Source organism: Hemitrygon akajei, chromosome 6 (genome assembly GCF_048418815.1).
Source record: "Hemitrygon akajei chromosome 6, sHemAka1.3, whole genome shotgun sequence".
Lineage (NCBI taxonomy): Eukaryota > Metazoa > Chordata > Chondrichthyes > Myliobatiformes > Dasyatidae > Hemitrygon > Hemitrygon akajei.
This window is the reverse complement of record NC_133129.1, coordinates 42,901,764-42,924,603: the sequence shown is the minus strand read 5'-3', so window position 1 is coordinate 42,924,603 and position 22,840 is coordinate 42,901,764. Positions and strand designations below refer to the sequence as shown.

The 22,840-nt window shown below is 42.4% G+C and overlaps 1 protein-coding gene across 3 annotated transcripts in view; it reads left to right on the top strand.

Moving 5' to 3' along the window:
* Window positions 1–22,840, top strand: part of pde8b (phosphodiesterase 8B) — a 272,856-nt gene that overhangs the window by 20,357 nt on the left and 229,659 nt on the right. Inside the window, exon 1 of one of the 3 annotated variants that reach the window (XM_073048239.1) lies at window positions 21,948–22,051. The exons of the other annotated variants lie outside the window; for them this stretch is intronic. The gene's annotated coding sequence lies outside the window, so the exon portion shown is untranslated. Of the gene's footprint in view, window positions 1–21,947; window positions 22,052–22,840 lie in introns of those variants that run through there. 3 annotated transcript variants of the gene reach the window in all.

Here is a 22,840-nt window from a genome sequence, read left to right as displayed (position 1 = left end):
ATGGAATTGATGGCTTTATGGTCAAGTTTGCAGATGATACAATGATGCGTGGAGTGGCAGGTAGTGCTGAGGAAGCAGGGAGGCTGCAGAAGGACTTGGACGGATTAGGATAATGTGCAAGAAGTGGCAGATGGAATATAGTGTTGGGAGGTGTATGGTCATATACTTTGGTAGAAGGAACAAAAGCATAGACTATTTTCTAAACAGGCAGAAAATTCAGAGATCTGAGGTGCAAAGGTTGGGAGTCCTTTTGCAGAATTCCCTAAAGATTAATTTGCAAGTCGAGTTGGTGGATGAGGAGGTCAAATACAATGTTGACATTCATTTTGAGATGGCTGTAATATAAAAGCAAGGATGTAACACTGAGGCTTTAAAGGGCACTGGTGAGGCCTCACTTGGGGTATTGTGAGCAGTTTTGGACCCCTTATCTAAGAAAAAATGTGCTGACATTGGAGAGGATTGAGAGGAGATTCACGAGAATGATTCCCGGAATGAAAGCATTATTGTATGAGGAGCATTTAATGGCTCTGAGCCTGCCTGTACTTGGTGGAATTAGAAGAATGATGGGAAATCTCATTGAAACCTATTGAATATTGAAAGGCCTAGATAGTGGATGTGGAGAGGATTTTTCCTGTCCTGGGTGAGTCTAGGACCAGAGGGCAAAGCCTCAGAATAGAGGGACATCCACTTAGAACGGCAGTGAGGGGGAACCTCTTTAGCCAGAGGGTGGTAAATCAATGGAATTCATTGCCACAGGCAGCTGTGGAGCCCAGGTCACCAGGTGTATATAAGGTGGCTGATAGAGGTCCATTTGAAATCTCTCCCGCCCCAACTTGTACCTATGGAATCCCGGTGTTAATACCCACACCCTGAAAATAAAGCTGTGATCATTCACCTTGTTTATGGCCTCCATGATGTTATATAACTCTGAGCTTGCCCTCTACTTACAATGCTGTAAGGAAGAGAAAAAACCTCAGTCTTTCTTTTTATAACTCAAGCCCTTCAATCTCAATAACATTCTTGTGAATATTTGCTGCACCCTTTCCAGCTTAATGGCATCCTCTAGGTGACACAGTAACGTAGCAACTAGTGCAATGCTTTACAGCACAAGCTGTAAGATGGAGCAACACACACACAAAATGCTGGTGGAACACAGCAGGTCAGGCTGCATTCCACCAGCATTTTGTGTGTGTTGCTTGAATTTCCAGCATCTGCAGATTTCCTCGTGTTTGCCTGTAAGATGGAGTTTCAGTTCTGTCTCCTGTCTGAAAGGAATTTGTACATTCTTTCCTTGACCAGACTAGTTTCTTCCAGAAGCTCCGGTTTCCTCCCGTATCCCAAAGATGTACAGTTAGGGTTAATGAGTAGTGGGCAGGCTCTGCTTGCACCAGAAGTGTGACGACACCTGTAGACTGCCCAGCACAATCCCTGCTGATTTGATTTGATGCAAACAACACACTTCACTGCATATTTTGATGTACACATGGCAAATAAAGCTAATTGTCTATAGCTAGGCACCCAGAACTCTACGACGTCTTGTAATATGCCATCCCAACTCTTGTACTCAGTGTCCCATTAGTAACAGCAAGCATGCCATACCCCTTTGTTACCACCCTTTCTACCTGTGTTCCACTTTAAGGGAAGCTATGTACTTGATCTCCCTAGATCTCTCTCAGTTCTACAATGCTCTCCAGGGCAGAATTGGCTCCTGCCATTTCTTCTACAAGTCCTGTCCTGGTTTAGCTTCCCAAAATGCTGCACTCTGTGCTAGTTCAATCTGTGGCAGTCTTCCCTTTTGTTTTTGCCTGTTTTAATTTTTGGAAAAAAATACAAAGACCTGTTATAGAACAGCTTTTCACCCAGGTCTTTGCAGACATTCCCTTGTGAGCATATTGGCTGTAGCCAGATGTGTTGTCATCTCATTTCTCTACCAAGTCATGTTTTGATGATTTGAATCTCCTAAAGTTACTCTGATTAATCAATGTGTTTGCTTTTTTTAAACAAATTGGGAAAATATCACTTGAGAGCCTTTAATGACAGTCAATGTTGAGCAAAACACAGATTAGTTAACCAGTTTATAAAATGCATTAGAAATAGGACTTAGTAATTAAAATTGATCAATTGCATTGTAATAATCTAGCATTTAAACTTCTAGTAATATTTTGAAATACATTTTCTTGTTATAACATGAGGATGAAGAAGCTCTCTGCATGTTTGTTGGAGTTGTCAGGCTGAGGAAATCAGCTTAATCTTAATGTAGATGCATGTAAGATAACTTTTCATAGAAATATATGATAAGTCTATGAACAATGTAGTATCAACTAACAATGGCAGTTATTGATCTTAAACAGTAACAATCCAGTTGATATAAAGGCAAGTCAGTAACGCTGACAATGTACTAGGATGTATTTTGAGTAGTGGCTTTTTCCTATCAGCAAGGAACCTTGATAATCAAAAGAAGTCATCACAAATTTGATGATGTGTGAGGAGGTGTGAAATCATTAATCCCAGGGTTTGAATCTTGAGGTATGAAGAGACCTGGAGATAATTCTAGTTTAATTCCAGGATGGGGAAGAAAGGCAGGGGATGTAAAGTTGCACTTGGAGAGCTCAGAGGCCTTTTATGGTTCCAAAGCGGTGCAGACATGCTTCCGATATGGGGTGTGATTATCATTGTATCAGTGAAGGGATTAACATGTGTAGCTGGAAGTGCCCTGCAAAGGAAATTGTTGATGGCCATAGTTCTCCCTGTGCTTCCAACTGGTGTGCCCTATTAACAATTCAACTTGTTATATTTTAGTGCTATAACTGTTTACTTGTTCATTGTTTAAGAGTCTGAGAGGCCTGGGGGCCAAACATGCACAGGTGGGACAAAATTAATGGGCAGCACAGTTAGCATGGAGGAGTTGGGCCAAGGGACCTTTTTTCATGTTGAAAGACCCTATGACTCCATTTTAATGTGAGCTGTTGTGCATTTATTCTGCTAGTTAAAATTATGAGTTAAAACTTGTAGCTCATCCCGTTCTTTTGTTGGGTTAAACTTTAGTCCTTAAACTAAACAATAAGTAAAATTGGGCATCATTGTTTCATGGAATTAGTGTTGTAGGTTTCCCTTGCTTACAATGGCTACAGCGTATGTGTGTGTTCACAAATGGTGACTGTTTCACAGCTGCTGTCTCATTCATGTTGTTGTGGAGATGGGAAAGGTAAAGTTTTTGGCATTGGGACTGTCGTGCAGCCTGCACTCCAACTGAAATGCTGTCGCAATGATTAATGGGATCATAGTGAGGAGAACAGAGTGCGCAGACCAGGATGTGTGTCTGAAAAGGGCAGTCGCTATGGGAGAGTCATTTAAAACAATGTGGTTGATCCAGCTGCAGTATTTTAATATACTGTGGATTCCTGTTAATTGGGCCATCGGTTAATAGACTGAATGAGAATCAGGTTTATCATCAATGGCACGACTCATGAAATTTGTTGCTTTGCAGCTGCAATACATTGCAATTTATAGTTTTTATTACTATAAAACATACAGATTAAAAAATTAAATTAGTGCAAAGAGGGAGGGAAGAAATACTGAGGAAGTGTACATCGGTTCATTGTCCATTCAGAGATCTGATGGTGGAGGCAAAAAAGCTGTTGTTTGAAACATTGAGTGTGTTTCTTCAGGCTCCTGTACCTCTACCTTGATGGCAGCAATGTGAAGAGGGCACGTCCTGGGTGCTGGGGGTCCTTAATGATGGATGCTGCCTTTTTGCGACATTGCCTTTTGAAGGTGTCCTCAATGCTGAGGAGGCTCGTGCCCATGATGGAACTGGCTGAGTTTACAATTTTCTGCAGCCTTTTTCGATCCTGTGCAATGGCTCCACCGTACCAGACAATGACACAACCAGACTGAACACTCTCCATGGTATATCTATAGAAATTTGCAAGTGCCATAGGTCACTCAATGCAAATGTCACTTAGCTCTTTAAGAAGGGAAGGAAGCAGAAGAAAGGAAATTATAGGCTCATTAGCCTGACTTCAGAGGTTGTTCATTATTACAATTCCCATTTCAATTCACTATATTTTCAATGAGCAGCTTCATTTGTGCAGTGGTAAGGACAGCATCACACTACATTTAGTTAAACACAATAAAAACACTCACAGTAGATAATAAATACTAGGAATGAATGCATGTGATTTTAAAATACAAATACACATAATAAAACTGACTGTGTTACTGTCAAAGGTGTTATGCATATTATGTACTCAAAATTGGGTGTTGAGGAGACGACTGGAGGAAGGCACAAAACTGGATAAGGCTCTCCTGGTGCAGATGGGCAGGGACCTGTAGTGGTGTCCAGATGGCACGAGAGTGTAGTATGTGTGAAGTGTGTGTGTAATGTCCTCTACTATTTGTTGAGCTTCTTTATTGCCCGTCTCTTATGGAGGCTGTTGAGTGGTTCTTGTTCCTGGCCAATGATTTTACTGCTTAACTGACAATTCTGTTGAGTGGGCTGAGATTGATAGTGCTCATTGTTCCAAACCATGCCGTGATGTTGTAGGTTAATACTGATTCAATAAAGTGTTTATAAAAGTCTGGAAAATCAATGGCTGGACTGAAGTTTCCGCATCTTCCTAAGGAAAAATAGTCGTTGTTGGCACTTGGAGAGTATCAATCCACCATTAATCTTAAAGGTGATTTTGTTGTCTATAGTTGTGCCAAGGCACTTGTATTCTCCAACACACTCCATCGACTGGCCAGTTATTTCCAGGGTTGGGACAGTGTACTGTTGTTTTCTAAAGTCTACTACCATTTCCTTAGTTTTACTGGGATTCAGGTCCAGATGTTTGTGCACCATCCAGCAAATTTATTGATTTCCTCATTGATGCAGTCATTAGAGTTAGAAGTGATGACTGTGTCATCTGAGTACTTGTACTGCACGTCTGGGTGTGAGCTTCTGCAGTCATCTGGGTACAGTGTGAACATTATTAAGGATGGGGTGTTGGGATTCTTGGAGGCACATGGTAAAATAGGCCAAAGTCTGCATGTTTTCCTTAAGGGGAAATCTTGCCTGACAGATCTTTTGGAATTCTTTGAAGAAATAATAGGCAAAGTGGACAAAGGAGAGTCAGTGATGATATTTTCTTGGATTTTTAGGCCTTTGACAGGTGCTACCAATGAAGTTGCTTAACAAGATAAGAGCCCGTGGTATTACAAGAAATATATTAGCATGGATAGAAGTTTGTCTTTTGCCAGTCAGCATCAGCCAAAGAGTGGGAATAAAGGGAGCCTTATCTGGTTGGCTGTCGGTGACTAGTGGTTTTCCGCACTTGTAAGTGTTGGGACCACTTATGTTTGCGTTATATGTAAATGGTTTGGATGGCTAAATCAATGTCTCTATGGCCAAGTTTGTGGACAATACGAAGATAGGTGGAGGGGCAAGTAGTGTCGAGGAAGCAGGGATTTGGCAGGAGCATTTTCTTAGACAGATTGGGAGAATGGGCAAAGAAGTGGCAAATGGAATATAGTGTATGGAAGTGTATGGCCATGCACTTTGGTAGAAAGATTATAGAAGGTTGAGTTGTTGGTAAGGAAGGCAAATGCAATGTTTGCATTCATTTTGAGAGGACTAGAATATAATAGTAAGGATGTAATGCTGAAGTTTAGCAAGGTATTGGTCAGATTGCACTTGCAATATTGTGAGTAATTTTGGACTGCTTGAATACCTTGTTAACAATTTCCATGGAAATTTGGCTCATTAGGGTAGCTGCTTAATTGAGCCAAAATATAGTGGTCCTGATTAAACAGAATTTACTGTGTATTTAATCACAAGTTTCTCTATTATGTCTCCTGTTTTACTGTGAGTGAAGAGCAAAAATCACAGGTCACAATCTTCTGGTCTAGTTTCTATGAGAAAGAAGATGTGCAGTCTTTGCTGATGTTTCTGTATACAATGGGCAAATGAGACCAATGCCAAGGGAAATAACTATTTTGATTTGCAATGTGTGGTACTTCCACTGGAAATGGGCATGTGAATATTTAAAAAGTATACACAAGAAGCTGTCCATGCAGGATTACACATAAAATCACATAAATGTTTTTCCCCTAGTCTGTTTTCTAAGCTCACATTTTGGTTGGTCCCCATTTGAATGTTTATAGAGAGCGTCATGGCTGGTGGGTATTTTTTAATTGCTGGTGTCATGGCTTCTGTATAAACCTGTTTTCTGCACATGGTATATATTCCATCTGTATACAGCATCACTGGATGGTTGTAATGAAGTATTACAGAGTAGGACAGGCTGTAAAAGTGAGTGGAAGAGGAGGATGAGGGTTGATGAGAGCTGAGGACAGTGGAAACAATTGTTCAATCAGAAGTTTAGCAATGACCAATGTTACAGAATGGCACCTCACCAAGGAAATGTTCATTGAGATCTCCCAATTGCAGTCACCCTTCCAGCTTCAGAACTGAGGGAGAACTGAATTATGAGGGTCTGCAAAGGTTATGAACCTTTCTGGCTCTTTGTCATTTGTCACTAAAGGTTCAGGCCTACCTCATGCTGATCACTCTAAGTACGTGGTCTAGGAGCAATCTGCTGATTGTCATGCATTCAGTTCAGCTTGTCGCAGATTTCCAGCTGCCATTCTCGGCTGAATACTAGATGGTCAGACTCTGGTGCATTTGACCTTTTGCCTCACTGCTGGACTTGGCATAATGTTGGAGTATTGAGAAGCGGTGCAGGAGGCAGTTTAAAGCTGTCCCTTCACCTTTATGCTCAGGCTGGCTGGCATGCAAACAATTACCCATTTCATTTTAGTGGGGTTGTTAAAGTTGTATGGGATTTAAGTGCTTGAGTTACCTTGGACCATAAGAACAAAAGGACATAGGAGCAGAATTAGGGCGTTTGGCCCATCAGATGTGCACCATTCCATCATACCTGATTTATTATCCCTCTCAACCCCATTCTCCTGCCTTCTCCCCGTGACCCTTGATACCCTGATTAATCAAAAACCTATCACCATTCGCCTTAAGTATAACCAATAGCATGTTCTGCACAGCTGATGTGGCAGTGAATTCCACAGATTCGCCACCCTCTGACTAAAGAAATTTTTCCCAATCTCTGTTCTAAGTGGATTCCCTCAGTTCTGAGGCTGTGTCCTCTGGCCCTAGACTCCCCAAACAATAGGAAACATCCTTTCTGCATTCACTTTATCCAGGCCTTTCAACGTTTGATAGGTTTCAATGAGATATTCCCTTCTCCTCCTCCACCTCAACCGCCCACATTCTTCTAAACTCCAGAGTACAGGCCCGGAGCTATCAAACACTCCTCATATGGTAACCCTTTCATTCCTGGGATAATTCTCGTGAACCTCCTCTGGGTCCTCTCGAATGCCAGCACATCTTTTCTTAGATAAGAGGCCCAAAATTGCTCACAATACTCCAAGTGTTGTCTGACCAATGCTTTATAAAGCCTCAGTATTACATCCTTGCTGTATGCTAGTCCTCTCAAAATGAGTGTTCATATTGCAATTGCCTTCCTTACCATTGACCCAACCTGCAAGTTAACCTTTAGAGTGTCCTGCATGAGGACTCCCAAGTCCCTCTGCACCTTTATTCCTTTTGCCAAGTGCATGACCGTACACTTCCCTGCATTATATTCCATCTGCCACTTCGTTGCCCATTTCCCCAATCTGTCTAAATCCTTCTGCAGACTTTGTTTCCTCAATACTGCCTGCCTTTCCACCTATCTTTGTATCATTTGCAAATCTGGCCACAATGCTCTCAATTCCTTCCTCCAAATCATTGACATATAGTGTGATAAGAAATGGTCCCAACACCAGCCCCTATGGCAGCCAACCAGAAAAGGTCCCCTTTATTCCCACTCTTTGCCTCCTGCCAGTCACTCAATCTTTTATCCACTCTAGTATCTTTCCTGTAACGCCATGGGCTCTTAACTTATTAAACAGACTCCTGTGTGGCACCTTGTCAAAGGCCTTCTGAAAATCCAATTAAACAATAACCACTGACTCTTCATTGTCTATCCTGCTGTTTATTTCCTCAGAATTTGAACAAAGTTGTCAGGCAAGTTTTCACCTTGAGAAACCTATGCTGACTTTGGCCTAATTTATCATGTGCTTCCAAGTACCCAAAATCTCAATCTCAATAATGGACTCCCAATGTCTTCCCATCCACTGATGTCAGGCTATCTGGCCTATAATTTCCTTTCTTTTGCCTTCCTCCCTTGAAGTGTGGAGTGACAGTTTCCAGTCCTCAGGAACCATTTCATCATCTAGTGATGCCTGAAAGATCATTACTACTTGCCTCCCCAATCTCTTCAGCTATCTCTTTCAGAACCCTTGGGTGTAGTCGATCTGGTAGAGGTGACTGATTTACCTTCAGTCTTTTCAGCTTCCCAAGCACTTTCTCCTTAGTAATAGCAACTAAAACTTACTTCTGCTCTCAACACTCACATTTCTGACTTTCTGCTAATGTCTGCCACAGCGAAAATTGATGCAAAATACATATTCAGTTTGTCCACCATTTCCTTGTCCCCCATTACTATCTCCCCAGTGTCATATTCCAATGGTCCAATATCCACTCTTGGCTCTCTTTTAATCTTTATATATCTGAAGAAACTTTTTGTTTCCTCTTTTATATTATTGGCTAGCTTACCTTCATATTTTATCTTTTCTCTCCTTATGGCTTTTTCCGTTGCCTTCTGTTGGTTTTTAAGTTTCCCAATCCTCTACCATCCCACTAATTTTCGCTATATTATATACCCTCTCTTTTCCTTTCACACTATCTTTGTCAGCCACGGTTACCTTATCCTCTGTTTAGAATACTACTTAATCTTTGGGATGTATCTTCACTTTTTTTTTTCTGAATTTCCCCCAGAACACCAACCATTGCTATTCTGCTGTCATTCCTGCAAGTGTCCCCTTCCAATCAACTTTGGCCAGCTCCTCTCTCATGCCTCTGAAATTCCCTTTACTCCACTGTAATACTAATACATTTGATTTTATCTTCTCAAACTGCTGGGTGAATTCCATCATATTATGATTACTGCCTCCTTAAGGTTCTTTTACCTTATGTTCTTAAGCTTCCTAATCAAATCTGGCTCATAACGTAACACTCAATTCCTAATTGTTGTTCTCCTAGTTGGCTCAATCACAAGTTTCTCTAAAAAGCCATCTTGTAGGCATTCTACAAAGTCTGTCTTTTGGGATACAGCTCCAATCTAATTTTTCTAGTTTACTTGCATATTGAAATCCCTCACAACTACTGCAACATTGCCCTTTTTACATGTCTTTTTCTGTCTTTCATTTTAATTTGTAGCCCGCATCCTGGCTGCTGTTTGGAGGCCTGTATGTAACTCCCATCAGGGTATTTTTACCCTTGCAGTTTCTTGACTCTATCCACAAGGATTCCACATTTTCTAATTCTATGTCACTTCTTTCCAAGGACTTGATTTCAATTTTTACCAATACAGCCACCCTGCTGCCTCTGCCTATCCTTTTGATACATTGTGCTCCCAACAATCATCTTCTTTCAGCCCTAACTCAGAGATGCCCACAACTCCATACCTGTGTAGTTGGAGATTAGCTACAAGATTATCTACCTTGTTTCATATACTGCTTGCATTCAAATACAACACCTTCTGTCCTGTATTGGCCACCCTTTTAAAATTTGCCCCCCGTTACACTTTAACTCATCTCACTGACTGCAATTTTACCCCAACTTCTTCACAGCCTCACTACACATTACATTTAGTTTTACACTGCCCCAACACCCTACCAAATTAGTTTAAACTCACCCCAACTGCTCGAGCAAACCAGCCTATAAGTATGTTGGCCTCCTTGGGTTCAGGTTTAATATATCATTTTTGCACAGGTCATACCTTCCCCAGAAGAGATCCCGATAATCAAGAAATCTGAAGCCTTGCCCTCTGTACCAATTCCTTAGCCACGCATTCATCTGACAAATCATCTTATTTTTACCCTTGCTGGCACGTGGCACAGGCAGCGACCCAGAGATTACGACCCTGGAGGTCCTGCTTTTCAGCTTCTTCCTAACTCCCAATATTCTCTGTATAGGACCCCCTCCCTTTTTCTATCTGTGTCGTTGGTACCAATATGTACCACAGCCTCCAGATGTTTATCCTCTCCTTTTAGAATGCTGTGGACCCAATGTGAGACATCCCTGACCCTGGCACCTGGGAGGCAACGTGCCATCCAGGTGTCTCTTTCGCGTCTACAGAATCTACTTTCTGCTCCTCTAATTATGGAGTCTCCTAATACTCTCCCCCCTTCCCTTCTGAGCCACAGAACAGGACCCAATGCCAGTGACCTGCTTGCTGTGGCTTTCCCCAGTAGGTCATTTCTTCCCCCCACCCCACCCCACCCCACCACCAGTAGTGTTATAATGTGTCTTTAATGGAATTGTGTAATATTGTATTGTATTATTTAATTTTATTCTTGCCAGGTATTTCTTTAAGAAAAGCCATTCAAAAGCCTTTGACAAACAAGAAAGAAATCTGCAGATGCTGGAAATCTGAGCAACACACACAAAATGCTGGAGGAACGTTTCGGGCTGAGACCCATTAGTGAGGCTAGAGAGGAAAAAAAAGATGAGTAGAGTTAAAAGTGGGGAAGGGGAAGTAGAAACACAAGACGATAGATGAAATCGGGAGGGGGAAGGGTGAAGTAAAGAGCTCGGAATTTGATTGGTGGAAGAGATACAGGGCTGGAGAAGGGGGAATCCAATCGGAGAGGACAGAAGGCCATGGAAGAAAGAAGAGGGAGGGGCACCAGAGCGAGGTGATGGGCCAGCAAGGAGATAAGGTGAGAGAGGGGTTTTGGGGGGTGGGCCATTACCAGAAGTTTGAGAAATCGATGTTTATACCATCAGGTTGGAGGCTACCCAGACAGAATACAAGGTAAAAACACAAAATGCTGGCAGAACTCAGCAGGCCAGACAGCATCTATGGGAGGAGGTAGTGACGATGTTTCGGGCCGAAACCCTTCATCAGGAGGTGTTGTTCCTCCAACCTGAGTGTGGCCTCATCGCAACAGTACAGAAGGCCATGGATAGACACTTCAGAATGGAAATTGGAAGTGGAATTAAAATGGGTGACCACTGGGAGATCCCGCTTATTCTGGCAGATGGAGCTTAGGTGCTCGGCAAAGTGGTCTCCCACTCTACACTCGGTGTCACTGATATACAGGAGGCCACACCGGATCCACACCGGATCACACCGGACCACACCGGACCACACCGGATCTGGCCACACCAGATACAGTAGATGACTCCAACAGACTCACAGGTGAAGTGTCGCCTCACCTAGAAGGACTCACTCAGTCCTGAATGGTAGTGAGGGAGGAGGTGTAGGGGCAGCTGTAGCACTTGTTCTGCTTGCAAGGATAAGTGCGAGGAGGGAGATTAGTGGGGAGGGACTAATTGTCTAGGGAGTCACTAAGGGAGCGATCTCTGTGGAAAACAGAAAGTGGAGGGGTGGGGAGAAGAAAAGATGTGCTTGGTGGTGGGATCCATTTGGAGATGGCAGGAGATGTGGAGAAGCCTTTGAATCTGTTGGGCGTCGGGGTCTTTGTAAATTTTGTAATATGCCGTGATCAAATGTGGAACACAAGGAGTAGAAGATAGGACAGAGCCAGCGAAATTGGTGCCTTTCTGGCAAGTCTAATGGGAACAACTTACTCCAGTCAAACACCAGTCATTTCAACCATAGTTCTCCATTTATTAGCAAACTTTCCTTCCTTGCCCTCCCCCATAACTGGATGTGCAAACTCTTTTCAGCTATTGGGTTTAAATCTTTGACAATGTTCTTAACTCCTTTCTGTTTTGTGTGCGTGTGTTTTATAAAAGTCAGTAGGCCCTCCAGTATAAAGCATCAGTTATTCATTTTTTTTTTACCCAGGTCAGATTGTATTGTAAAATGGCCTTTAATCCCCTTCAGGTGATGCATTGGTAATGATATCGGGATTCCTGTTGATGCTTTCAGTTAATGCATAAATTAGGATGAATGAATTGTACCTCGGTATCATTAAAGTGAAAAAGATATGAATGCATACCAGAGTTTATAAACTTACAGCAAGGGCAGGGATGAAAAGAAATGCTGCCTGTAGTGTTGGTCATATGCAAAAAGTGTAGGTACACCTCCAGCCTCTGGTTACTGTGAGGGCATTAAAAATGTAGAAAATGGTGTGGAGCTGGAGCTTTGTGCATGCCAGTCAAGTTAATGGTGAAGATCACCTGAATCATTTTAATGATCAGCTAAGTTTGTTCATCAGTCTAGTAGCTTTCATTGTCTTGGTTCTGATACAGTCATCTGCAGAAATTCTCTGATGATTCAGCAACAGTTGGGTCTATAAAGGGACGATGGGAGGATGAATACATGGACCTGGTGGAGGACTTTGTCAAATGGTGCAAGCTGAATCATCTGCAGCTCAACATCAGTAAGACATAGGAGATGGTGATGGACTTTAGGAAGACTAAGCCCGCATTGCTCCCTGTTAATATTGATGGTGAGAACTTGGATGTGGTGAGGACCTACAAGTACCTGGGGGTGCACCTGGATGACAGACTTGAGTGGAGCACCAACACAGAGGCTGTGTACAAGAAGGGCTAGATTTACCTCTACTTCCTGAGGAGACTGAGGTCCTTTTGAAGCATGCAGACCTCTCCTTCACATTTTCTACTAGTCTGTTGTCACTGGTACAATCTTCTATGTGGTGGTGTGCTGGGGCAATGGCATCAACACAGGTGATGCCAACAGGCTCAGTGAACTAATTAGGAAGGCTGGTTCTGTTATAGGAGGTCAAACTGGACACACTGGAGGCTATGGTAGAATAAAGGACCCTATGGAAAATCCTGGCAATTCTGGACAATGTTTCTCGCCCTCTGCATGCCACCTTGGCTGAACAGAGGAGTACTTTTAGTAATATACTAACACAAGTGTGCTGCTCCAAAGAGCACTATATGAGGTTATTCTTACCCCTTGCTGTTAGGCTCTACAATGGGTCAACCTATAGCAGGGGAAGTGATGACCCGCCTCCTGTTAGACTGTTTGTAGTAACTTATTTTTTTATTCTTTCTACTTCTCTTCTAATACTTGTATCTGTGCACTTGTAATGATAGTGTGACATTAATTTCCTTTGGGATCAATAGAGTATCTATCTATCTAAACGACCGCTTTTCAGGCAAATATTTTCATCATTTCCAGTGGCAAATTCAGAATTTGTGGACTGTTCTATTCCACCTGTAATTCTGTCTCATGACTGTAGTTTGGTTGTTCCACTGAGTGTGATGGTAAACATGATTGAATGGATATGGTGACAAACATTGACAAAGTAATTCATAGACCCTATTTAACACAATGGTTCCAGTTAATGACCATAGAACATGGAACAGGCTCTTTAGTTTGATGTTGTGGCATTCGCCGAGCTTGGCATTGGCTTGCATAAGTTTCATCATCAATTGAGGTGACATCCTCAGTGTGCAGTCGCTGGTGTTTCTCTCTGGGAATGCTCATGTTTATGTAGCCCCTCTATTTGCTTGCCTCAGTCCTGATTGGCTACCCCCTTCAGTTGCCCTTTGAATTCTATTGGCTCACTTTTCTTTGGTGTTTAGGGGGATCATAGATGGAGTCTATTTCTATATGTTTATGGAGTTATCAGAAGAGAACCACACCTCTAAAACTCCTGTGGTCCAGGAGGTCTGTACCAAGCATGATGCTAAATTAAACTAGTCTCATCTGAATGCATGTAATCTACATCCCTCCATTCCCTGTCTAATTCCCTATCAAATGTCACTGTTGCAACTGCTGTCACCACAACCCCATCCTTAACAGTGTATTCCAAGCATCTGCACAAAAAAACAAACTGGTCTTTCACACTACCTTCAAACTTTTATCCCCTTCTTGGCTTTTAAACTATGCCCTCTAGAATTTCACATTGCCATCCTAGAGAGGAAAACTGTTTCTGATTACTTTATCTATTTTATGAATTTCTATCAGATTGCCTCTTGCCCTCCACTCCAGAGAAAGTAATCCAAGTTTTTCCAACCTGTTCTTATAACTAATACTCTGGAATCCAGGCAATGTCCTGGTGAATCTCTTCTGCATTTTCTCCAAAAGCCTCTGCATCCTTCCTCTAATATGGAACTAGAAATGCACAATGCACACAAACTATAAAGAATATAGAATTTCCCTGGCATATTTAGGCACTGGAAAACAGTATGTAAAAATCCTCTTGGAGCATTGTTTGGGGTGGATTTCATTGTCCTTTTAAATCTACAACTGTGATGGGAAAAGAAAGGTTCAATGAGTTGAATGGTTTCGTGTTTTTTTTTTATAAAGTGAGTTTTCTTAATGTCCAGTGTCATTCAAAGATTGACTCACAAAAGCATGCTTCAAAGGTTATCAATCGTTCTGCTGCCCAGGAAGAGCAGGGTGAGCTGCCCCAACGACTGTCGCCTTGTTGCATGCTCAGTCCACTGCTGTTCACTCTGCTGACCCACAACTGTGCTGCAACACACAGCTCGAACCATATCATCAAGTTCGCCGATGACACGACCGTGGTGGGTCTCATCAGCAAGAACGACGAGTCAGCTTACAGAGAGGAGGTGCAGCGGCTAACGGACTGGTGCAGAGTCAACAACCTGTCTCTTAATGTGAACAAAACAAAAGAGATGGTTGTTGACTTCAGGAGGGCATGGAGCGACCACTCCCCGCTGAACATCGATGGCTCCTCGGTAGAGATCATAAAGAGCACCAAATTTCTTGGTGTTCACCTGACAGAGAACCTCACCTAGTCCCTCAACACCAGCTCCATAGCAAAGAAAGCTCAGCAGCAAGGCTGAGGAAAGTCCATCTCCCACCCCCCCATCCTCATCACATTCTACAGGGGTTGTATTGAGAGTATCCTGAGCAGCTGCTTCACTGCCTGGATCGGAAATTGCAAAAATTGCACCATCTCGGATCGCAAAACCCTGCAGCGGATAGTGAGGTCAGCTGAGAAGATCATTGGGGTCTCTCTTCCTGCCATCACGGGCATTTACACTACACGCTGCATCCGCAAAGGAAACAGCATTATGAAGGACATCACGCACCCCTCATACAATCTCTTCTCCCTCCTGCCATCTGGGAAAAGGCTCCGAAGCATTCGGGCTCTCACGACCAGACTATGTAACAGTTTCTTCCCCCAAGCTATCAGACTCCTCAATACCCAGAGCCTGGACTGACACCTTGCCCTACTGTCCTGTTTATTATTTATTGTAATGCCTGCACTGTTTTTGTGCACTTTATGCAGTCCAGTGTAGGTCTGTAGTCTAGTGTAGCTTTCTCTGTTTTTTTTATTACGTAGTTCAGTCTAGTTTTTTGTACTGTGTCATGTAACACCATGGTCCTGAAAAACGTTGTCTCATTTTTACTATGCATTGTTACCAGCAGTTATGGTCGAAATGACAATAAAAGTTGACTTGACTTAAAGTACTTTAAAAAAATTTGGTCATGGTTAAAATTAACTCCTGCCTAAGTAAGTACCTGGGCCCACTGCAATTTGCTTATTACCACAACAAATCTACAGAGGACACAATCTCTCTGGCTGTCCGCTCGGCTTAGGAGCACCTAGACAACAGCAAAATGTGCATCAAGCTGCTTTTTATCAATTATAGCTTGCATTGAAAGCCAGAATCTCCTCAATATTAATCAGTGAGCTTCAAAACTTGGGACTCTGTACCTCCCTCTGCAACTTCCTCATCTGGAAACCTCAGTTAGTGTGGATCAGTAATAATATTTCTTCTCACTGATAATCGACAAAGGCGCACCCCAAGGTTGCATGCTTAGCCTACGTTACTGACTGTGTGGCTATGCACAGCTCAAATGTTATCTATAAATTCACCAGTGACATCATTATTGTTGGCAGAAACTCAGGTGGTGATGTAGAGGTGTGCAGGAGTGAGATAGATTAGCTTGTTGAGTATCACAACAACAACCTCACTCAATGTCGGCAAGGCCAAGGGTTTGATTATGGAAGGGGAGTTTGGGAGAACCCAAACCAGTCCTCATTGAAGGACCAGCAGTCGAAAGGGTGAACAGCTTTAAGTTCCTGTGCACCAGCATCACAGGCAATCTGTCCTGGGCCCAACCCACCGATGCAATTACTGTACTAAGAAGGCATGCCAGTACCTCTTCTCATTAGGGGTTTGAGGAGATTTGATTTGTTACCAAAGGCTCCTGCAAATTTCTAAAGATGTACAGTAGAAAGCATTTTGACTCATAGAACTACAGAAGGGGGAGAGAAGATTATGTAAAATTGGAAAACTCAAGTGTTCTTACCATTGAGTTGTAGACTACCCAGGTGGAATATGAGGTGTTAGTCCTTTAATTTGTGTTTGGCCTCACCACGGAGAAGGTTGATGATGGACGGGTTAGTTTGGGAAGGTGAACTGAAATAGCATGCAACTGGAAGTCCAGGATGGCCATTCAGTTGTTCTGCTAGTCTGTTGCTCAATGTGTGTGATGTGGTGTTGATGTAGAGGAGGCATATTGGGAGCACCAAATGTAATAGACAGGTAGGAGGAGGTGCCTGAGAACCTTTGTCTCACCTGAAGAGCTTTTTGGATCACTGGATGTGATAAAGAAGAAGGTGTGATAACAAAGTGTTATACCTCCTGCGATTTCAGGGGTAAGTGTCAGGGAGGGATGAGTGGACTGGGGAGTCACAAATGGAGTAGTACTTGAGGGAAGGGATAGGGCAGAGAAGATTTAGCACAGAGTGGGACCTCATTGCAGCTGGCAGAAATGGAGGGTGATATGCTGGAGGCCTGTGGAGTGAAAGGAGAAGACTACGGGAACACTGTTCTGCCTGGAGGGTGGTGACTGAGAGCAGAAGTACAAGAAACGAGAGATGCAAGAGCAGGTTCCATCAACCAAAGCAGAGGGTAGACACACTTAATGGTGGATGAGGTTAACATGAATCATTGCCTTAACTGGAAAGGGTGTTATCTGTTTCTCAGAATGACAAAGTGTGAAGTGTTGCAACTAGCAGGGTGTGCTAGTTCAAAAGAGAATAATATAACCAATTTCATAGATGGATATGAAATGGTGTAGCTACAAATATGACAAAGTAATAGATTTTTTATGCTAGGAAAAATGGCCTTTTCTGCCTTACCTAATTATTGGAGTAATTGCATAGTGAGTTTGGGAGTTTGCACCATGTGCAGACAAAATGAGGTGCAGTTCCTCAAACTCGTCTTGAGCTTTATTATAACAGTGCTAAAGGCCACAGGGAAACAGGTCATAGAAGATGTGGAATGGAGGATTTAAAGTGACAAGCAAAAGGTACTTTGGGGTGACCCCTACGATCTGAATATGTTTAATTTTCTACTGTAATGGAGAACACTCTGATCACTGGATGCTGTGCACTCCCCTCCCTTTAAACTAACCTGCAACCGTCTGCTCACTCTGAAGCTTAAAGACTTTTTTTTCTTTCTTAACAAAAGGTTTTTAACATCTTCACATTGATTCTGGGTTTTTTTAATCCATAGACTCTACCTGGCCTGCAGAATTTTGTTGTTGCAATCATTTTGAATTAAAGATTCATGTTAAAACCAATGTTAAATCCAATGGGAGTTGAGGATCAGCTTTATGTGCCATCGTTCAGTGGCCGTTTTGTTAGGTACAAGTGTGGAACCTGGTGTGATTGTCTGCTACTGTAGCCCCACTCACTCCAAGGTTTGGTATGTTATGCATTCAGAGATGCTCTTCTGCACATCACTGTTTTAACGTGCAGTTATTTGAGTTACAGTCGCATTTCTGTCAGCTTGAAATGCTCCATCCACTGCTGTTCACTCTGCTGACCCATGACTGTGCTGCAACACACAACTCGAACCACATCATCAAATTCACCGATGACACTACTGTGGTGGGTCTCATCAGCAAGAACAACAAGTTAGCTTACAGAAAGGAGGTGCAGCAGCTAACGGACTGGTGCAGAGCCAACAACCTGTCTCTGAATGTGAACAAAACAAAAGAGATGGTTGTTGACTTCAGAAGGGCATGGAGTGACCACTCCCCGCTGAACATCAAAGGCTCCTCGGTAGAGATCGTTAAGAGCACCAAATTTCTTGTTGTTCACCTGGCGGAGAATCTCACCTGGTCCCTCAACACCAGCTCCATAGCAAAGAAAGCCCAGCAGCATCTCTATTTTCTGCAAAGGCTGAGGAAAGTCCATCTCCCACCCCCCCCCCCCCCCATCCTCATCACATTCTACAGGGGTTGTACTGAGAGTATCCTGAGCAGCTGCATCACTGCCTGGATCGGAAATTGCAAAAATTGCACCATCTCTGATCGCAAGACCCTGCAGCCGATAGTGAGGTCAGCTGAGAAGATCATTGGGGTCTCTTTTCCTGCCATTACAGACATTTACACTACACACTGCATCCGCAAAGCAAACAGCATTATCAAGGACCCGATGCACCCCTCATACAAACTCTTCTCCGTCCTGCCATCTGGGAAAAGGCACCGAAGCATTCGGGCCCTCACGACCAGACTATGTTACAGTTTCTTCCCCCAAGCCATCAGACTCCTCAATACCCAGAGTCTGGACTGACATCAACTTACTGCCCTCTACTGTGCCTAATGTCTTGTTTATTATTTATTGTAATGCTGCACTGTTTTGTGCACTTTATGCAGTCCTGGGTAGGTCTGTAGTCTGTTCTTTTCTGTGTTTTACGTAGTTCAGTCTAGTTTTTGTACTGTTTCATGTAACACCATGGTCCTGAAAAAAAGTTGTCTCGTTTTTACTGTGTACTATACCAGCAGTTATGGTCGAAATGACAATAAAAAGTGACGACTTGATTTGACTTGAACCAGTTGACCATTCTTCTCTGACCTCTCATTAATAAGGTAATTTTGCCCACAGAACTGCCGCTTACTGAACATACGTTATTTTGCTTTTCGCACCATCCTCCGTAAGCCTAGAGACTGTTGCGTGTAAAAATCCCAGGAGTTCAGCAGTTTCTGAGATATTTAAACCACCCTGGTCAAAGTCACTTAGATCACATTTCTTCTCCGTGCTGATGTGTGGTCTGCAGAACACCTCTTGACCATGCATTATGCATTGCGTTGCTGCCAAATGATTGGCTGGTTAGATATTTACTTTGGCTGTACCTAATAAAGTGGCCAGCAAGTATATTACTCTGTCATCATTGCATCTACACTTCGAAAAGCAGCTGCTTGGGCCGAGTTTAGGAGTAAAGCACTTTTAGAATCTTTGCCCAACAGCAAAGACACTGAAGAAAATTTATTTTTTCCGAGCACCAGCAGCCATGAGAGAAGCTAATTATCCCTGGAATGACCACCAAGTTTTAATAGATTAGACATGCGGGTGCTGTAAGGGAAACAAGACGAGTCATGTGAGTAACTCTAATGTGAATATGTAATATTGAGGATGGTGTACTCTTATGGCCTGCTGCTGGATATTAAAGAATATGATTAAAAGAAGATGACTGTTGAGTAGGATAGTGTAGAAGGATTTATATTCTTGAGACTGGTGGCAGTGGGAAGAAGTACATACCTACAGTACAACTTCATCGGAGTGTTCCTGTGCTGAATTCAGGCTGTTGCACTGAGCTTAGGGGAGCTGATGATTTCAGCATTAACTCTATATATTTTGATTTTTTACAGTAGTTTCTGCTCCTGGCGTGGAAGACAACCTTATTTCTTGCTCTGATCTCTTTCAATGGGAATTTCTGGTAGGTTACTAAAACTCTGCAGACTGGGCCTTATAGTTCATACTTACCCAGAATTCTTACTGCAGCACCAAAACAGGATCTTGCAGAAGGGACAACAACTTCACTTTAAGAATACATCTTTTCTAACCCGTAGGAAATTCAGCTGGCAGGTTGTCAGGCTTCCTGCCTGTCTGAAAATTGAGTGGGGAAACCCACTGCTAATATAATGAGGCTTGAGAGTTCTCAGGGTCTGTGACCACATGCAGTGTTTTATTTTTAACCTGATACCAAAACTTAGCCATCAGAAACTATCCCTAGTCAAAAACAAGGCTTTCTGTTTGGGACTTAGTTTACATTTGAGAAGTGAGCTGTGACCGGATTGCAGATGACATTTAGATACCCAGTACAACTGGGAGGATTTACTCCCCTGAGCTATAGCTGATATAAAATACATTGAATATTTTATGACTTTTTGGCTGTTACTAGATTTAACTGTCGATGTTACCTAAGGCTTTCATTGTTAGTTACAGTTCCCATAACAGTCTTAAATAGAACATTCCTATAAACGGAGGCTATGCTTGGTAACTTCTCATGTGGTTTGACAGCTTCAGTTGGAGGGAATCATCTCAGCGCAATCGGCACTTCTTTTAACTTGTCTCTCACACTCTATAAACAAATATATTTTGGTTTTGCATGTTGTACGCTGGGGCTCGAATTTTTGGCACGTCAAAGAACTCCAAACTTTCAAGGGGCACTGTTTGGATGAAGGTCTTGTGCACTGCCAACTTAACCAGCAATAATGCCTTGCACTGATGGATGAAATCTGAAACTGAGCACCATCTTTAGCTTATTCTCATTGTGAACCTGGAAAGTCATGAAAATGTCTGCAATCAAGTAATTTGGCTTCCTATATTTTCTGATCAATGTCTTCACCAAAGATACTGATCAAACCTTTGCAGGTAAACAGTGGAAAAAGAGGAAGTATTTTAGTTAGAGATACAGTGCGGAACAGGGCTTTTGGCCCAAAAAGCTGCACCACCCGGCAACCCACCTATTTAGCCACAGGACAATTTACAATGGCCAATTAACTAGTATGTCTTTTAACTGTGGGAAGTAACTGGAGCACCTGGAGGAATCCCACATTGTAATCAGAAGAACATACAAGCATCTTGCAGATGGCACCAGAATTGAACTCTGAACCCTGATGCTCTAAACTGTAACATCATCATGCTAATTGCTATGCTGCCCTAAATGTGTTTTGGATCTTTTAATGGCAGATAAGTTGCCTGATAAGGAACCCCAGGCTGTTATCAGAAGCAAGGGTAGAAGTAACAAAGATGCTAACCATTATTTTCCAGTCATGGCAACAGACATAGGGCCAAGGGACCGGACGACCTCTGGTCTGTTATTGTTAGAAAACCAAATACAGGGCTGTTGGACAAACATTTGTGATGTGTTCATTGTTTAAAAAATGTCTTGAGAAACTATTATTTCCTCTTTTGGAAGCAATTGATTAATCAAGGACAATCAATATGGAAGTTCATGTCTAACCAAATGAATTTGCTGAAGTAACAGTCAATTAGGGTATTGCATTCCTTGCAGTAAGTGTGGATTTTAAATGTTGGCCTAGTGGTTGGAAACTGGATAGAGGTTAAGGGGTTTTCTTCTTGCAAAAGATGGTTAATCTGTGGAATTCTTTACCCTGAAGGTTTCTGGACACTCAAAATTTGTGGCTATTTAAAGAGTAAATTTTTGAAGGATCAGGGAATTTAAGGTTGGGGAGAGGGGATGATCAGCTGATGTTAGGGCAGTCTTAAGGGGCAGAGTGGCCTACCCCAGATGCTGTTTCCTTGTGTTGTATCTAGAAGATTATTTGTAGTGAGATTATGCTGAAATAAAAACAAGGTGCATTGCATATCAATGACCTTGACATAATGTAAGAGCTATAATTAAAATGTTTGCAAATGATATCAAAGCTAACAGTGGAAAGTAAGTAGGAAGGTCCTATCTGCCACATAATAGCTCTTGTTATTTTAATTCAGGAAGAAAGAGTCTTAAGCTTTGCTGAATTCACCCTTTGTTAAAATCTTGGGGAGTTGCCATTGACCAGAAAGGACTGAACTGGCCGCATCAGTACTGGGTGACAGTAAATGGTCAGAGGCTGAGCACAGCAAAGATGCTAGTGATTATTCCTTTGCAGTCTTACAAAGCTGATTTTGTGACTGCAGCTGACGTCTACTTTGGGAATTTCTTACAGCAACTAATAATAGTTTTGTACTGACTGAGGTGGTCAAAGGACCCACAATAGATTTCCAAGTGAGTATACCAATTCATGGGTTTCAATTCTTCTGTTCTTGGCACCCTGTACTTACTAGGATGCCTCTGGATGCCCTGGTTTCCACCCACGTGCTAAAGTCTTGCAGATTGGTAGGTTAACTGGATATTATGGGCGATTGTGGGGATACCCTGTCCTGCCGAAGAACTTTGGCCTGAAACATTGACTGTACTTTTTTCCATAGATACTGCCTGGCCTGCTGAGTTCCTCCAGCATTTTGTGTGTGTTATAATAAACTAGGATTTGTATAAATAGATAACTGATGATTGGTATGAAATGAAAGGGCAGAAGGACATATTTCTGTGCAGTTGTGGGCACTGCTGGTGGAGGCCTTGGGGGAATATCTGCAAAGCACTGTATCTAAAGTTTTAATTATTCATTAGGGTTCAGAATGTAACAGCTTCTTAAAAAATGTACATGGGCTTCACAAGCCAGTGCCTAGCTATTTTAAGGATATTGTTGCTCAGGGGTCTTTATCTGGTGTGACCACATCCAATGCTGCAAGGAGGTCTTGGTTAATAATCACTGTTACACCCATCTATGAAAAATTGAAATCACAAAAATTGTGTAACAGTCATAGACCATGCCACATGTTTTGCTGTAAGCAAGCACCAAAAACAGATCTTAGAAAAAGTATAGTGTCAGCATTCAGAAAACCAGGTTTCAATTTCCACTGCTGTCTGTAAGGAGTTTTTATGTTCTCCCTGTGACCTCGCGGGTTATCTCCAAGTTCTCTGATTTCTTTCCACATTCCAGAATATGTGTTAGTA